The sequence below is a fragment of the Passer domesticus genome, chromosome 1 (assembly GCF_036417665.1).
Source record: "Passer domesticus isolate bPasDom1 chromosome 1, bPasDom1.hap1, whole genome shotgun sequence".
In the NCBI taxonomy this organism is placed as follows: domain Eukaryota; kingdom Metazoa; phylum Chordata; class Aves; order Passeriformes; family Passeridae; genus Passer; species Passer domesticus.
The window spans coordinates 37,408,528-37,424,186 of NC_087474.1; the positions used below are offsets into that span (position 1 = coordinate 37,408,528).

The window sequence follows — 15,659 nt, forward strand, 5'->3', positions numbered from 1 at the left end:
TTTAGCTGTTCAAACTGAGTGGTGACAGCAGAGCTATTTCCTGTCCTGAATTACACCCCTTTAAATCCATTTGAAGCCATGGACTATAAGACTTGATACTGGAATTTATTTCTCTTCTAAAATGTAGGAATAGTTAGTCTTGTAGCATCAGGGTAGTTTGCTTTTTAAACATGAATTGCTCTGGTTTGTAACAAAGGCTTTTAACTTTCTAGGACATCATAGAATGTTGTTCTCTTATTTTAAACTACTGCACAGCTGAAGTCTGAGAAAAGATGGGTATTTCTCTGAAGTGTTACAAAGCTTCAGCAGAATTCATACCTGACCAGCAGAACCTTCTGGAAAGGCTCTGCAAAGTGTGCTTCACTTACGGGGCTGTAGCAAACTCAAAAAGTGTTTCCTGTGTTGGGTGCTGCCAGTTCCAGAGTCCAACTTTGAAGCTCAGAATATGCATTTGGGGTAGTAATTAAGCATTTATTAAAGAGGTTTCTTTCTCTCTAGACCTAAGAGTCTAATTTGGGAAGTGCTGAGCAACCACACCTTGGCCTCAAAGGTATTTGTGAGGTCTTCACATAAAAATGTCTAATATAGTTACTCAAAACCCCAAACCTCTTAAATAGGAGATTGGTTTGGCAGTTTGAGCCTGAACTTGCTTGTCAATGACAGCTCATGTATTTGTCAACATTCTTCAGGTATATTTTTGGAAATCTGAAAAATTTCCCTTTTGCTAGTGCAGTTAGTTTGGTGGCAGCCAGGAATTCTGCGGCATAAAAACACATCTCCTGTCTGACCTTGCAGTGTGTTCCTTTTTTGGGAGGGAATTTTCCTCACCAGGACTTGCTGTTACCAATGGGAACATAGCAAAGTGTCATACAAGTGTTCCAGTTCAACTAGATTGGACTCACATAATGGTATTAAGTTTTTTGCCCGTGATTTCTCAAGGAGAATACCTCAACATCTTATTTTGCTATAATGCTGAAAGTCATTGAATTACATGATGCTCGGGTCTATTCCTGGAATTTTTTGACACACAGAATTTCTGCATTCAAAATAAGTAGGATATCTACACTGTTGAGCTAAAATACTTAGCGGAAGAGGTTTCAGTCTGAAATCAGTTGAAGGTATTCATGATGTTTTCTGTCTTCTGGTTGGCTTATATTAAATTGCTAAAAGCTTAAAATTAATATTTGTTTTCCTACTGCTTTTTCCTGGTGAATTCCCAAAGCCCTTCTCCCGTTGCAGCTCCTCTTTTTAAAGGCATGTAAATTTGCACAACCACTTCTTCTCTGTATTGTCCTCTCCTTCCTACTGTGACAGCCCCTCCTAGCACGAGAAATGGTTGAGCTATACCCCCTCTACTGGCGAGTGGTTTTATGCATTCAACTAAACAAAATACAAAACTAGATTTGGAAGGAGCTTATTTTTTCTTAGAATCAATACAAAGTTCTTTCCAGTCTTGTTATAGGAGGTTTGGGATAAAAAGTAAATGTTTTTATTCTCTAAGAGGAGAATCTGAATCCCAGAATGTGTTCCAAATATCATACAGTTAACTGGGAGCCTCTACTACCAATTTGCCTGTGTTCAGTGGGAATAATATTCAGCCTATTGTTGGCATAATAGACTTTGTAAGAAGAATTTTCCTGCTTTATTTTTCATCATCATAGCCATAATTTCATGTATATTCTGTAACACAAGGGGAAGAACTGAAGAACTTGTGCATATCTGTACAATTTCCCCTTTTCCACACTTTTATTTTTCCCCCAAGAACCACACAGAAAGTCCTGAGTAGAACTAACTGCTGTGGTAACCTCTGAAACGTAAGGTGTGAATAAGCCTTTCTCACCATATGGATAGAATTTGAGTCCACACTTATGCAGAATGAGGAAATTAGTTGAATCTAAGTCACAGAATAACTAAACATAACTAAAGGTTTTTCATATCCAGTGTTTCGGGATATTTGTGCTTCTTATTGTTAGACACCCAATAGAACATATCTGAGCCCACGAATCAGTTTGTTTCTGCATGGGAAAAGAATTTTAAGGTCATTCTAGAACTTGTTAGGCGGTGAGTGTGTAAATAATATGGAGGAATTCAGAGTTTGATGACTTGTGACACGACAATTATTAAGAGCATGGAACTGGAAAGATTTAGAGTGTATTTCAGTGTCAAGGTCTCAGTTATCTTCTTTGATGCACTTCATCAGTTTGAAGGTAAAATCCCACATCTTAGTTAAACATAATTGGTATATATATGACATAATTCCATAGGAGGTTTCAAAGTAGAACGTGTTTGTAAATCAAGAACTTTGCAGTGTTCTTTTCACAAAGTTAGGACTATCATGCCTATATTCAAAAATCGTGAAACTGCAAAGTCGCCATTAATCAGCTTTAACAACTGTGTTTCCTGATTTGATGTGGCTTTGTGGATATGTAACAAACTATATTTCAGATGCAGGATTTTTCTGCTTTAAAGGTCAAATGTTTAAAATATATTGCATTCCTAATCAACGTTGCATTTTATTTGCCAGCTGGAAATTTACTTTGACTTTGTATGTTAGAGAAGGGAAATAGCTGTGAGCTGTTTTTTGGCACAATACCATAGTTAGGAACAAGTAAAGTAAAGAAGAAGAATGAACTGAGCTATTTCTTGCTCCACAAAATTACTAAGGACGAGAAGATTGTATTTGTCAACTCCTCTGTGTATGTGATAAATGATAAACACATTAAGTCAGCAAATACACACTTCCAGCAAATAGGTAATTCAAGCTGCTGATTCCTAGGTCATGCATTTGCTTGTCAGCAAGCAGAAACCATTGAAGAGGTAATTTGAAATCTTAAATAAAAACCAGGTGCATCTTCTCTGACAGCCTTTTATTTTTGCTTTTAAGGGTAGCTGTCACAGCATGTGCTCAGTGGCCAGTCCTGCTCACTCCAGAGGTTGCAGTAACGTAGTGGAGCCAATTGACCATGCTAATATTTATTTAAAGGAAAACATCAGGATACAGAAAAACACGTTAAAAGGCGTCTGAGGTTAGATGTGCTCTGAAGAGGTAATGCATATGGAAGATACAAAATCATGTTTGCTTCAGGATCAGTGTGTGTGTGACCCAGTCCCATTATGGAGAGAGACTCCACAGTTTTCAACTTTAGAATGAAAATTTTAGAAGAGGTTTATTTTAGAGAAATACTTTTAAAGAAGCTGACATAATTTAAGAAATAGTAAATACTGTCTGCAGTCTAGTCCAAGTATATAACCCATACATAGACCTTGCCAGCATTCATACTTAGCTGAGTGAATGAATGTGATGCTGTAAAATCTCATTTAGCCTAATGAATAAACTATTTCCTCTTCATACAGTAAGTTATTCCCAAGGAAGGTAAATGTAAGTATAGACTAGCAGATGAAATTCAGTCCCTCCTGTATGTTCAGACATGTGCTCTTTAGATGTTTCTATGCCAATACATCACTATTTTGCAACTCTTCAGCAGTGACATCTGCACACCAAATGATTGGGAAGCTGAGTGAAACTCCCCGGCAGTAGACAAAGTGTCATCTCCCCATAATTTTTTAGCGTGACATTGCTGACAATTTTTTAGAAGTCCTGCCTCGCTGTACCCCAGCTCTGCTGTGTCCAGGGCTGAGACTCTCGTAGTGCTCAGTGGAACTGTCTGCAGCTGTGTCAGGCAGTTAGACCAGGGTAAACATGACACCACTGTGACATAGGAGTGGCTTAAAGGAGGCTTTTTCCTCTTGACTTTCAGAAACTCCATAGCAATGGCCCTTCTGGTAGGTGTATTTGGTTCTCTGAGAGCCAGGATAAATAGTGCCAAGTATCTGCTGAGCTGAATAGATCAGTACACAAGCCATTTCTTGCCAATTTATGAGGTCAGAAAAATCTTTTGCTTTCTGCAGATTGACAAAATGCAGACCCAAGGTGTTTGCTGAGATATAAATAAGCAAGTTGACTGCCTTTGATCAGATTTGTCTTTTTCCTTGTAATGAAACATTTTCATTTTCCAACCTTGAATAATGTTTGGAAATGCAGAGCTTTTACCTGCCTCTTTTCATTCCCTTCCATTCTGTTGCCTCCTCTGAAGAGAGGAAGCTTTTTATGCAGTTTTCTCTAAGGGGAAAACATCTTTTGCATTGAACCTGGGAGAATTTTTATCTTATTCTATTTTCCTCTGGTAGTGTGTATTTCTTCACATTGGATCACATTCTTACAGTGCTGATCTTGGGACAGAGTTTTGTGTAATTATCTTTATTCAGCTGTTTAATTCTTACTCCATTATGAGCTTCTACAATCCACTTCCATGATTTAAAAAAATTATTTCTGTAGCCTTTTGTTTTCCTAATGATCTTCCTCAGCCAAGTTTAATCCTTAGTAAGCCAGTAGAGCTCTGAATTGTATCATGGCAATGTTTGTCCCATTGGTTTAATTTATGAGAGTTTTTTTATGCATGCATGTGTTAGAAAAGGGGGGCATTTTTTCATTCTGCTACAAGCAGCTCTAGCTGGTACTGACAAACTCTTGAAAGGTATACTTTCTGATAAGAACACGCTGGGGAACATAAAGAAAGGTAGGGTGTTTATTCTAGCGAAAATGAAATAATGGAAATGTGTGTGTCCTCAAGAGAGTATGGTGTAGTATGATTGTCCAGTGTATTTTTTAATGTGATACAACATGACACACTCATAGAATCACAGAATAGTTTGGGTTGAAAGGAATCTTTAAAGATCATTTAGGCCATATAGGTGCATAGGCAGGGCCATCTTTTGTCGGATGACGTTGCTCAGTGCCCCATCCAGCCAGAACTTAAATACTTCAGAGATGGGGCATCGGCAACTTCTCTGGACAGCCTATGCAAGGTATTCTCAGCACCCTCTTAAAAAGCATTCTTCCTTATATCCTATCTATATCTACCCTCATTCAGTTTAAAACCATTGCCTGTCAAGGTCCCTCTGGATAGCTTCCCTTCCCTCAGAACATACCAACTGCACCCCACACCTTGGTGCCATCCACAGACCTGCTGAGGGTGCCCTCAATTTCACTGTCTGTGCCACCAGTAAAGATATCAAATAGTATTGGTCCCAGTACAGACCCTTGAGGGACAGGTACTGCCCAATTAAAGGAAGAAGAACAGAGTCTATAAAAGCCTTTTTAAAATAAAAAAGAATGAAATTAAATATAATTTTGTATTGCCATCTGTTCTGAGGCAAATACGCTGAGTTTTTTTGGTGTTATTTTATCTTACTTTCTTGCTCTGGTTGCATTCATCTGGTTGCAGAAAACAAGTGTGATCCCTGTGATAATGCATGTATTATTCTAAGCTCTGATATTAGGAGAATGCCTTTTGTGCATCGGTTTTCATAGCTGTTAATACTGGGACAGAAAATCACAGAGCGGCAGAATCCTCATATGAAGGATGTTATATTAGTCATCAAGGGAAAATTGCCAATTAAAGTATGTTACAAATGGCTCCACTCTAAATAGTGTTTATTCTGCCCATTGACAGAGATTTTGCTTGCCTATCTTAAAGTAAATAGTTTCCTTATAAACAGTGAATTTGAGTATGTGCTGAAGTATTCGACTCATTAGAGGTACCACAGTCAGTTTTCTCATTTTCCTCTCCCTGCAGGATGCATTGCAGTGAGGCTGAACCTACTTCTGTAGTTGAAAAGAGTCAATTAAAACAGACAACAACACCAGCAAGCACACTAAGGTGTTGTGTGGGGAGGTTGGGTCTCTTCACCTCAAGCTCTAAAACCTGTTTCCCACTGTCATGTGGTGCTGCAGGTACAGATGTTCAACACGAGACATCCTGGTTTTGAACTTCAGCTGAACAAATGAAAACCTGATTATAATGTTTGTCTGAGCTGATAACGAGTCTTGTATTCTGTGCCTGCTTTGGGCACTTATCACATGCTCTATAACTACAAAATACAAAAAAAAACCCCTGAAAATCCAAAACGGAACTCTTAAGTCTCTTCTGAAATTCACCCTCCTTGGGTAATTGAGAACTAAGTAGGCCTTCCTTATTAATGCCTTCTGGTAGTGTACTGGCTGAAAAGTAATGCTATAAAAGGAATTTATTTCAATTCCTAGAATATATCTCTTCACTTTGCTGTCAAAAAACAGTAAGGTGCTTCTTGGAAGCGTGGGTAGTGAGCATCTTATGTCCTTAAGTAGCTTCATGTGCACAAAACACTGTTGTTTACCTCCATAAGTATTTTTAGTATTAGGTCCTAACATTTGGTAATGACCTGCAGATAATTAATGACTCCTCTATAGTACTGTGAATATTTTCGTTGGCATCACCCCGTAGAAACATTTTATTAAGTTTTATCTATTGTAGAGCAGTGCCTTGCAGCTGTGCTATGTTTGACTGCAGAGAAATAGCTTCATAAAACTATTCCTTCACCCCTCAAGTCCAGGTCTTTTTCTTTGTATGGTCCACAGCAAAGGACTAGGCATTGCTCCGAACCTTTCTTTTTTTTTTCTTCTGTGTGGCTGTATGAGAAATGTTCTTGAATGAATGAAGAATGTCTTTTGTGTGGGTTGTTAAAGGATTTGAGAATATATTTGGCACAGGAACGGCTGCCCGCCCCCACTGCTCAGTCAGGAGTTTCTGGTTCTGGGTCAGTCTCTGGTGAGGAGGATTGGTGTGAAGTATTTTCATGGAGCAAACTGCTGTCTTTAAAATGCCAGAAAAATAATTGTGGATGTATATTTGAATAGGCATTTTTTTAGAGGTTGATTTTTGGGCATCTGTGGTAGCTAGCATAACATGACCTCCCAAGAAAAAATAATTTCCAGTGTACATGTAAATACATTTTCTGAGGTTTGGAAGTAATTATAAACCACAGAGCAAGAATACTGTGATGAGTTTCACTGAAGGTCCTGAACAAGGAGCAAAAGGTACACAGCCACTTCTGCTCATGATGTGATTACAGGGGGTAATAAGTTAGTGTCAGCTGAAGCCCCAAACCACTTGGATTTTATTTGATTCATTAGTAGTGTATTAAAATGAGAAATGTATTCTGGTATTGAAATATACTCTAGGTAGCTATAACAAGTATGCCAAGGCCATATGTAATGAATAACTATAATGTTTTATAGCTGACAGATGAAAAATACTTGAGGCTATTATAGGAAAACAGAGATGAAAAGGGATGAAAAAAAAGGACGTGGTTTTTTTGAGATAGGTCAATGCAAAACTTATAAGTAGTATTGTTGGGGAATCCTAATTTCCGTAAGTTGAGAAACATACATTTAAATTATATTTCAGGCACTTGCCACGTTAAATCTCTTCTGACATTTTTAAAAAATATGTGAAAGTTCAGAGATAAAGTTGTTCATACAATAAGGCGTAGGAACATTTTAGATAAGCTCTCCAAAGCTTGCAAAGTGAAAAAAAAAAAAGTTGGTATTTGCAGATTTTCCTCATTCCGTGAAGTAAAATGTATTTATTTGGTTTATGAAGTCAAAGTAAGGAATGAAATTAGACAGCAGTCTGAACACAAGAGCAATGGCTGTTGCTAATACTGCTTCATTTGCAAAAAATAAAATTATTTTTAAACCATTTTTACTACCCACTGTTTATGCTAGTTTGTTTACCACAAAAGCCTGTAGACAATGGCAGAGAGATTTTGAAGGACATGCTGTGTGTAATTTCTGTTTGTAAATATGATTCTGTATTTAAACACAGTATTTACAGTCACATCCAGGGAGGCAGCTGACTGCTCACATTTGGGAGCACTTCTTATTCACACAGTCATGTTTTTGGGGAAGATAAATATACTTTACCTGTCCATTTGCCAGGACCTCAGTTCCCTGATTTTCAACGCAAAGTGTATTTCTTTGCTCTAGATTTTTTCAGAGGGAGTGACTGAGGGGCAGGGGTGATTTTTGTAAGGGGGTGTGATTCTTAGAGATTTTGTCTATTTATGTAGTTTCTGCTGCAGTAGCACAGCAAGCTGGAACATGGAATTGGCATCCTCTTGGAAGTTCAAAAAAAGAAGGAACAAAAAACGTCACTGCAATAAAGAACAGAAAGTTAACCTTGAAACCAGACTGATTATCTTTCCTTCAGTTTACTAATTCATTTTCTCCTGTCTAGTGCTACTCTGTTTGACCTTTTACCTCTGCAGAGAAAGTTTTCATGTAAAAGTGCTTCATTTTTTTATATTGTACTATGATTTGAGTCCTGAACCCAACAATAATCCCTACCAATGATAAAATTACTTGAAAGTATAAAAATGCAAATGAAAACAGAAATATACTTTAAACAGAGAGTATTAGTTTATGAAGAAATGTACACCAAAAATGTAATACATCTAGATTTGTCAAACAAGTTAATAGACTTCCCAAGTTAATGAGTTCTTGTATTTCACACAGGAACAGACATTTCAGTTCTGAATGTCAGAGAATTGTATTTAAATCATTCTGCACAAACACAGACTCCCTCTAAAGTGATGGAAATGGAAGTCAACCAAAAAGTGTGGTTCATATTTTCATGTGATTCTGAAATACTGCTGCAACAAAAAAAAACCCTTGATCAAAGCTTGGTGGTTTCAGGGACCAAACCACCATACCCTGCTTTTTTTATTTTGAAGGTTTGGGGTCAGGTTTTTTGATCATCTGAGGTTACAGTTTTAGAATATTTTTTTCCTAACATGATAAACTGAAAATAATTTAAAGTATGTCACCTGCTTTAAATTTGAATCTACAATTATACACACAAGACTTTTTTTTTTTTTCCACAAGACTCGTTAAAAATAGGTTATTTTAAAATTGCAGGCACAGCATCATGCACATTTTATGTTCTTATAAGTGGTTCGTAAATGCTCTAATTTGTGCACTGTACTGAAGTCAGGGAGAGTTTTATCCCTGGTATCACTGAAACCCAGATCTACACCTGAGTACACAGAATTGAGCCTTCATTTCCCAGGACAATTGTGTGTCACTCACAGCTTCTCTGTTTTGGGGTTGGAAGGTTGACAAAGTATTGGAATTGTCTGTCCGGAGAGGTGGTGGAGTCGCCATCCCTGGATGTGTTTAAAAAAAGACTGGATGTGGCACTCAGTGATGTGATTTAGTTGAGGTGCTGGGGCTGGGTTGGACTCGATGATCTTGAAGGTCTCTTCCAACACAGTGATTCTGAGATTCTGTGTGAATTCAATTCAATGTCATTAAGAAAAGCTGAGTAATGTATTCTGTAAGGGGAAGAGTGCTCATGTATTAAATGCTGCTGAATTGACTTCTTCATTGTGTACATCATGTTCTGGGGTTATTCAAAATCAGTTGTGGAGCCTGTGGTATCTTTTGCACAGGAGTGTGTCTTGATATGAGTCAAAATCTACAGGAAATTTCTGTATTCTGACATTTTCCCAGTCACTCTGCCACATTTCAGAAGGATGTATGTTTGTGTACCCGAGTGCCTCTGGGTGGGTGAGCGGGTTGCTTTCCAGAGCACAGCTCCAGTCCTCCATATGCTATACATTTAATTTTAAATACAGCATTTATGTATTTCGAGGGAGCTGCACTAACTTGCTAGTGTTGCCTCGGGGAGAAAGAAATTCTTTCATGCAAAGATTGTCACAGGCTGTGAAGTGATAGCTGAAAGTAGCTGGCCTTATTAAGCAAAGTTCCTGAAGGTGTTTACATGTCTGTGTAGCTGTAAAATAGCCTTTCTTCAGTCTTGGGTTTTTTCCCTTTCTCCCAGTGTTTCAAGTCAATATATATATTGTTATGTGTGAGCTTCTGTTTAGAAAAAGATTGGGAATAAAGACTAAATCCCATTAGCATTACTTATGCAAGTAGCTCGGTTGCTTTCAGTGTGTCTACTTGAACAAGTAAAATAAAAACAGATTTAATTCCAAATCCTTTTACTAACCAGCAGGGAAGAATACTCATTGACCATAATAATAACAACTTAGCAGAGTACTAGATGTCATCTACAAATGATACACATTTTTTAGTCATTAAGTCACATTAAGCAGTACTAAGTTTTGCCCTCAGCATAAGTAGTCTGTTGCAATTGCATCTGTCTTTTCACTATGCAGAGAACATGAAAGGAAGATTGTGTTTTGTCCTATTATCTAAGAAATTGCAAAGCTATGAAAACCAGATTACTATTAATAAACAAAATTTTCTTCAAAGGGCCATGAATACAGTTGTGAGGAAACAGCTGCTCTGCCTTCCAGAATGTACAATTGGCAAGTACATTAATTTTAAAAAAGATTATTTTGAAGGCGTCAAAAACTGAAAGTGCAGAAACTGTGACGTGAATACATATGCACATTGTTGTGATTCAGTATGATCTGACAGAGGAACACATTTTCCTCTTAATACATAAACTGGTAAATTTTAAGTCTTTCTCAGGCAGCTGGGATTCTACTAAATTATCACAAGCAGTACAGGTGAACCATTGGTGACTTTGATCATATCCAAGTTATTTAAATAGTAATATGGCTTGAATTTTCTCCACCATGCCTTGCCTTTTCATTAGAAAATAGAGAGCAGGGCATTTTTTCTGTTAAAGCTCTTACACCAAATATGGTGTTTTTGAGGAGTATCTGGCCAATGGTTACAGCAATTAGTAGCGATACACCCCTAATTAATGAGCAAATAACCAGTAAAGATAGGCAGTTCTCTGGCCTGGCATGTGTTCCCATGGCATTCTCAGGGCCTCCACCAAGACCTGACAGATGCAGCCAGAGTATTTCCTTCTCCATCCATTGCCAGCAGGGCTGGAATCAGCAGTGATAATCTTAGGAGTTGGGGTGGTTTTCCACTGAGAGATGGATTTGTAAAAAAACCTATTCATTCAATGCAGACCAAGGAAGAGTCTCCAAGTACAAACAACTTGGATAGGAGCCATCTAGGCTAGGACTGAACCAGACCACAGGATGAACACTTATGTAGCTCACAGCCATTTGCTCCAGCTGTTTTCTTTGAATACACAAGATTTAAGCAAGCTTGATTAGGATAACAAAGATAAGCAGTAGCACACGATAAAGATAAGCAATACAGCTCTAGTGTTTATAGGTTATGCCAAATGGTTTTTTTGCATTGTGAATTTCTGCATGACTAGTGTAGTGTTCTGTGGTTCTTCTTGTGGTGGTAGCTCTGACTCAAAGACCAGCTGTTTGTCACTTAGTGCAGACAACCAGTAATATTACAAGTAAATAAACACTGATGAGAGCAGGTATCACCAGCAGCTGAGCCAAGGGGATGAGCTGGAACTGAAAATGGGAAAGAAAACCACACAAATGTAATTTTCATCATGCAGAAAACATCTGTGTGAGTTAAGGATTCCAAGCTGTTGTTGCCAAGGAAATTATAATGGCAATTTCAACTGTTGTTGGTATTTTATCTTGATGTAGGGAACATTCGCAGTGGTTATTAAAAAAACCTGCCTTAAAAATGTGATGTTTAATTCTTCTGTGACAGTCATTGATCATGACTTACAGATTAGAAGGCTGGTTCCCTCTTACTAATTAGAAATGCTGATCCTTCACTAGATAAGGTGTCATTTCTCATGTGGAGCATGTGTGAGGCCCTGAAAGTAGTGATGAAAGTGTCACCTGAAATCTTGAAAGGAATTTTACAGAGCTCTGAGTTCCTCAACTCCATCTCTAAGGTGAAGACTGTTTTCACCAGCACACTGGCTGTTTGCATTCCCATCCTCAGAACAGAGGCAGAGGACTTCTCCTCCCAGCCATACCCTTTCGTTGTGACCTTTATGTGACAAACAAGCATCCTTTTCTTAAACTGATTTTGCCATTGTTGTTCCTGGAACCACTTTGTATTTTTTAGTCCTGCTTTTAAATACAGGCCAGGATGAAACAAACCCATTTATAGGAACAGTTTTCTAACCAGAAGTTCTGATCCATGGGGCACCATGGAGGTGTCTACTGAGAAGAATGTAGCCTCATGTAGTTGTCCCAGATGAGCTCCCCTTTCCTGCAAAACACATTGGAACAATCCTGTTCTTATAGTGAGGTCTGTGGCCTCACCATTTTGGGACTATTGTAGCAACACTTGGTAACTCCAGGTCTGATTTTGAGAGGATTTCAGCTGCTTCAGAACAGAAGACTTCCTAACCTTAGCTCTAAAGTCTCTCCTAAAAAAATCCTAGGAGAAAATTAGGCTGGTGGAAAAACAAGAAATTCCTTTATATTTAATTTTCAGTTTACCCTGCCATGTATCCAGATAAGTCCCCTCACCCCAGAGACATTAAAACGTCTTAGCAATATTCTGTTGACATAGAATAAGTCACATTACTGGGTCCCAGTCTGACTCTGGCACGTCGCCCTTTGTTTTGGTGGTAAGTCAAGAGGTGTAAAGTTCAAACCTCGGACACTGCTAAGAAAGTTGCCTGTAAATGGTGTTTTTTTTCTCACAGAGTAAGTCAGAGAGTAGGCTGCAATGGGGGCAGTCAGTCTCAACCAAGAATTGAGACATTTTAGGGTTTCTTTCACCTTGGATCTGAGGCTGGTCTCCGTGTTTGAAGTAAGAGGATAATTTCAAATTAAAGGGAAAAGGTTGTGAAAGCGTGTCCATTTGCCAGTAATTTCCATGTGTGTTTTCTTCTGTTTACCAGAGATCTGGAGAAATAAGACAGCCTCTCAACTAAATTGACTAAATAAAAGGAATCTGCTTTTGAAGTATATGGATTTCAGAATCAAATTTCCTTTTTCTGTGCCTGTTGGCTTTATAGGCTTGTTTACTCAGGAGGAAATGACTTGTTTTATAATGTGTTTAACATCATGTTAGTTAATCTGTGCCATAATAAAGAGTTGTTTCCTTGTGTAAGCAAGCATTTCACGTGCAAGCATGTGTGAATCTCCCACTGAAATGTGGGGGGGGTCTGTATCTAAGCCTGTTCCTCTGTTTACAAAATGGACACGAGCAGACTTGTTAGTTGGTTGGTACACAGCTGTATTATATGCTTGAGATTAACTGTAAATAGTTCTTGAAATTTTCTTCTCATTGCTTCCCCTCATTAATATTTGGAACAGTTTTACTAGCAATTTATGCATAAAAACTAAAGTCTATATAAAGTGTCACAAAACCGAAATCTCAGAATCAGGCCCTTCAGAGTAAAAAGTAAAAAAATTATCTCATCACATAAGGTTTCAAAATTTCTAGGCTCTTATTTAGGCAACTACCTAAGAACTCTTAAAGATTACAGTCTTGAACAAATCAATCTTTAGAGGCCATTGGATAAATCATTTGTGAGTTGGGGAAAGATTCAATGACTAGTGGACCAGCTAGAAGACCAACTTTCTGAGGAACAGAGAATATGCAGACATTGAACAATACTACTGCCTTGCTTGTAACATTCATAATAATCAGAAAGTGTGGGTGTATATATATTAGAAATAACCCTGTCTAAATCATTCTCAGTTACTGAACTGGCTACTGCAGAACACTTTTACACTAATATTTTTTAAAGTACAGTAGTGTAAAGATCTTTTTTGGATACAACTAGAAAAAAATTCTGACATGGAATCAGCAGTCCATTATCTCAAAGTGAAGGATATGTTAGTTGAAGTTCAGTTGATCCATTCATCACTAATACATCATGCGTGGCTTTTTTGTCATTTTTCATCATGTCTGATAAAAAGCAAGAATTTGCCATCATTTTTTTATTAGTGATCAAATCAACATATCAAATGCATTTCAAATCCAAAGCTTTCAGTGTGTTCCACACATTCATGAGAAGTCTTTCTAGTATGTTTGAGCTGGTCTGCTTTAGTCCTGTCTACCTCTCTCTCCTGCATTGCCTCTAAGGTTCCCACAGAAACTAAAAAGTCAGTGCTGTTTTAAAGAATGCTTTCTTCCCCTCTACACCTCTTAAATCTTCCAGCTGCTCTGGGGTTTGTGTGTTATCTGTCTGCACTTAGTCACCTCATCCTTTTAAATTAGATTTAAAATTTTAAAATACAGTGCCTGGTGGTGCCACCCCACTGCTGCATGTCATGGACTCTGATTAACTTAGAGAAGAGATAATAGTGAATTACAACTGTTGTCAGCAAAGGGAAATGTTGTGAAATTAAAAGTAGTTATATTTTGAAAAATAAATTACAATGCTGGGAAAGAAAAAAAAAAAACATCAAGGAAAAGCAAATTAGAAGTGACATGGAAATAATATCACTTGGCAACTTGCAAGGTTGGAGGTCATGTTAGAAGGTCCCAGCCTATTCATTCTTCTGTAGTGTTTTTCATTCCTAGGTACTTGTGGTTTTCTCTTTTACTAAAATAGGGCTGCAAATCATGCTTGATATAATTTCCCATAGAGACAAATCAGGCAGAAAAATATTTTATCTTTTTTAAGCTATATAGTCAATTTCTGTTAGTTTAAAAGAGCTGGAACTTCAGATATTGGTATTACTTTAAAAGAAAAAGAAACAAAAGATATGGCAAAAGGGAATTGAGCCCATGGGTGTGTAATAGGAGGCGAATGATTGTTTCCTACACTGAGCAAGGCAAGCCTTCTGTGGAGGGTTTTATGTAATTTTCTTCAGCTGAACAAAGCGGAGAATACTTAACAAAATTGCCATTTTTAAAATCTCATTGTGAATACTCAGCATGCTGTGATCATACACTGTGTAATGGTGCTTGCAGTGAATAAATTGCTGTAGATAGTATAATATAAATAACTATTTTGTGCATTAAGAAGCAGTTCTCTTTATGATGGTTTCTATCTCAGGAATGCTCTGAGGACGGGGCTTTGCAGAATAAAACTATCAAAGTATTCTTTGAATAATACCAGTCTGCTATAGCACTAGGATATTTTGAATAATTTTTAGCAATATTATTTAGAAGCAAACAACAAAATCAACTAAGTGATACTTACTTTGGTCTTAGTCTATTTGATATAAATGATGTGGCCCAGAGTTACTAATTTTAAAGACAACACAGCTTCACAGCTTCGGCCAATAATTTTTAATGGCTCCCATGATAGGAGAGCAGATAAAATTTATCACAAGAAAAAAGGATTTACTTCATACAGACTTTGGGCACATTGATCAGGTGTGCTGCAGGTTTGTTGCAAGCAAGAAAGAGACAGAAAGCCCTTAAGTAAACTGCATTTCACTTTAGATGATAAATAAACCTCTAGAAATACCTTGCTATAACTACAGAAGGCTGACAATTAAAAAATGCTGTACCATACTGAATTCCAGTGGTCTCCCTAAGCATAAGAAGCAATGTTAAGCAATACCCTGTAATACATTATTGTTCCTTTGGCAGCTCACTGGGATCAGTTTTCCTATATGCTTTTCCAGTCAGGTACACCACAAACATATTGATGCCAAAGTGTACATGAAAACGGGAACTGGCTTCAATAAAAAGCACATAAGAAGAGCAGGATATAACCACTTTGAAAGAATTGCAGCCGGACTTATAAAAATGTCTTAATATCCTCCTTCCCTTGCTGCTTGCCTAAAAGTACTTTTAAAAAAATAAAGATGGTCCTTAATGAAAAATGGTCTCAGTAAAAAATTGAAAGAACTGGAAGAAAGTCTGATTCAAAATTTTCAGCTGAATTCTCTCACTGCAATGGAAACAGAGTAGTGTAAGTTATTTGTCTGGTGTATCTCTCTCTGCCAAAGCCTTTCTGAGTGACAAGTGGTCCAATCACTTCAACTTC

At 37.6% G+C, this 15,659-nt stretch overlaps 1 protein-coding gene and 1 long non-coding RNA gene across 4 annotated transcripts in view; both read left to right on the forward strand.

Annotated features, from left to right (window-relative positions):
• UBE2E2 (ubiquitin conjugating enzyme E2 E2) overlaps window positions 1-15,659 on the forward strand; it is a 201,160-nt gene that overhangs the window by 141,855 nt on the left and 43,646 nt on the right. The window lies entirely within an intron of this gene.
• LOC135287695 (uncharacterized) lies at window positions 3,774-5,862 on the forward strand. Its single transcript, XR_010351255.1, has 2 exons — window positions 3,774-3,882; window positions 5,637-5,862. It is a non-coding gene; the product is annotated as an uncharacterized LOC135287695 (long non-coding RNA).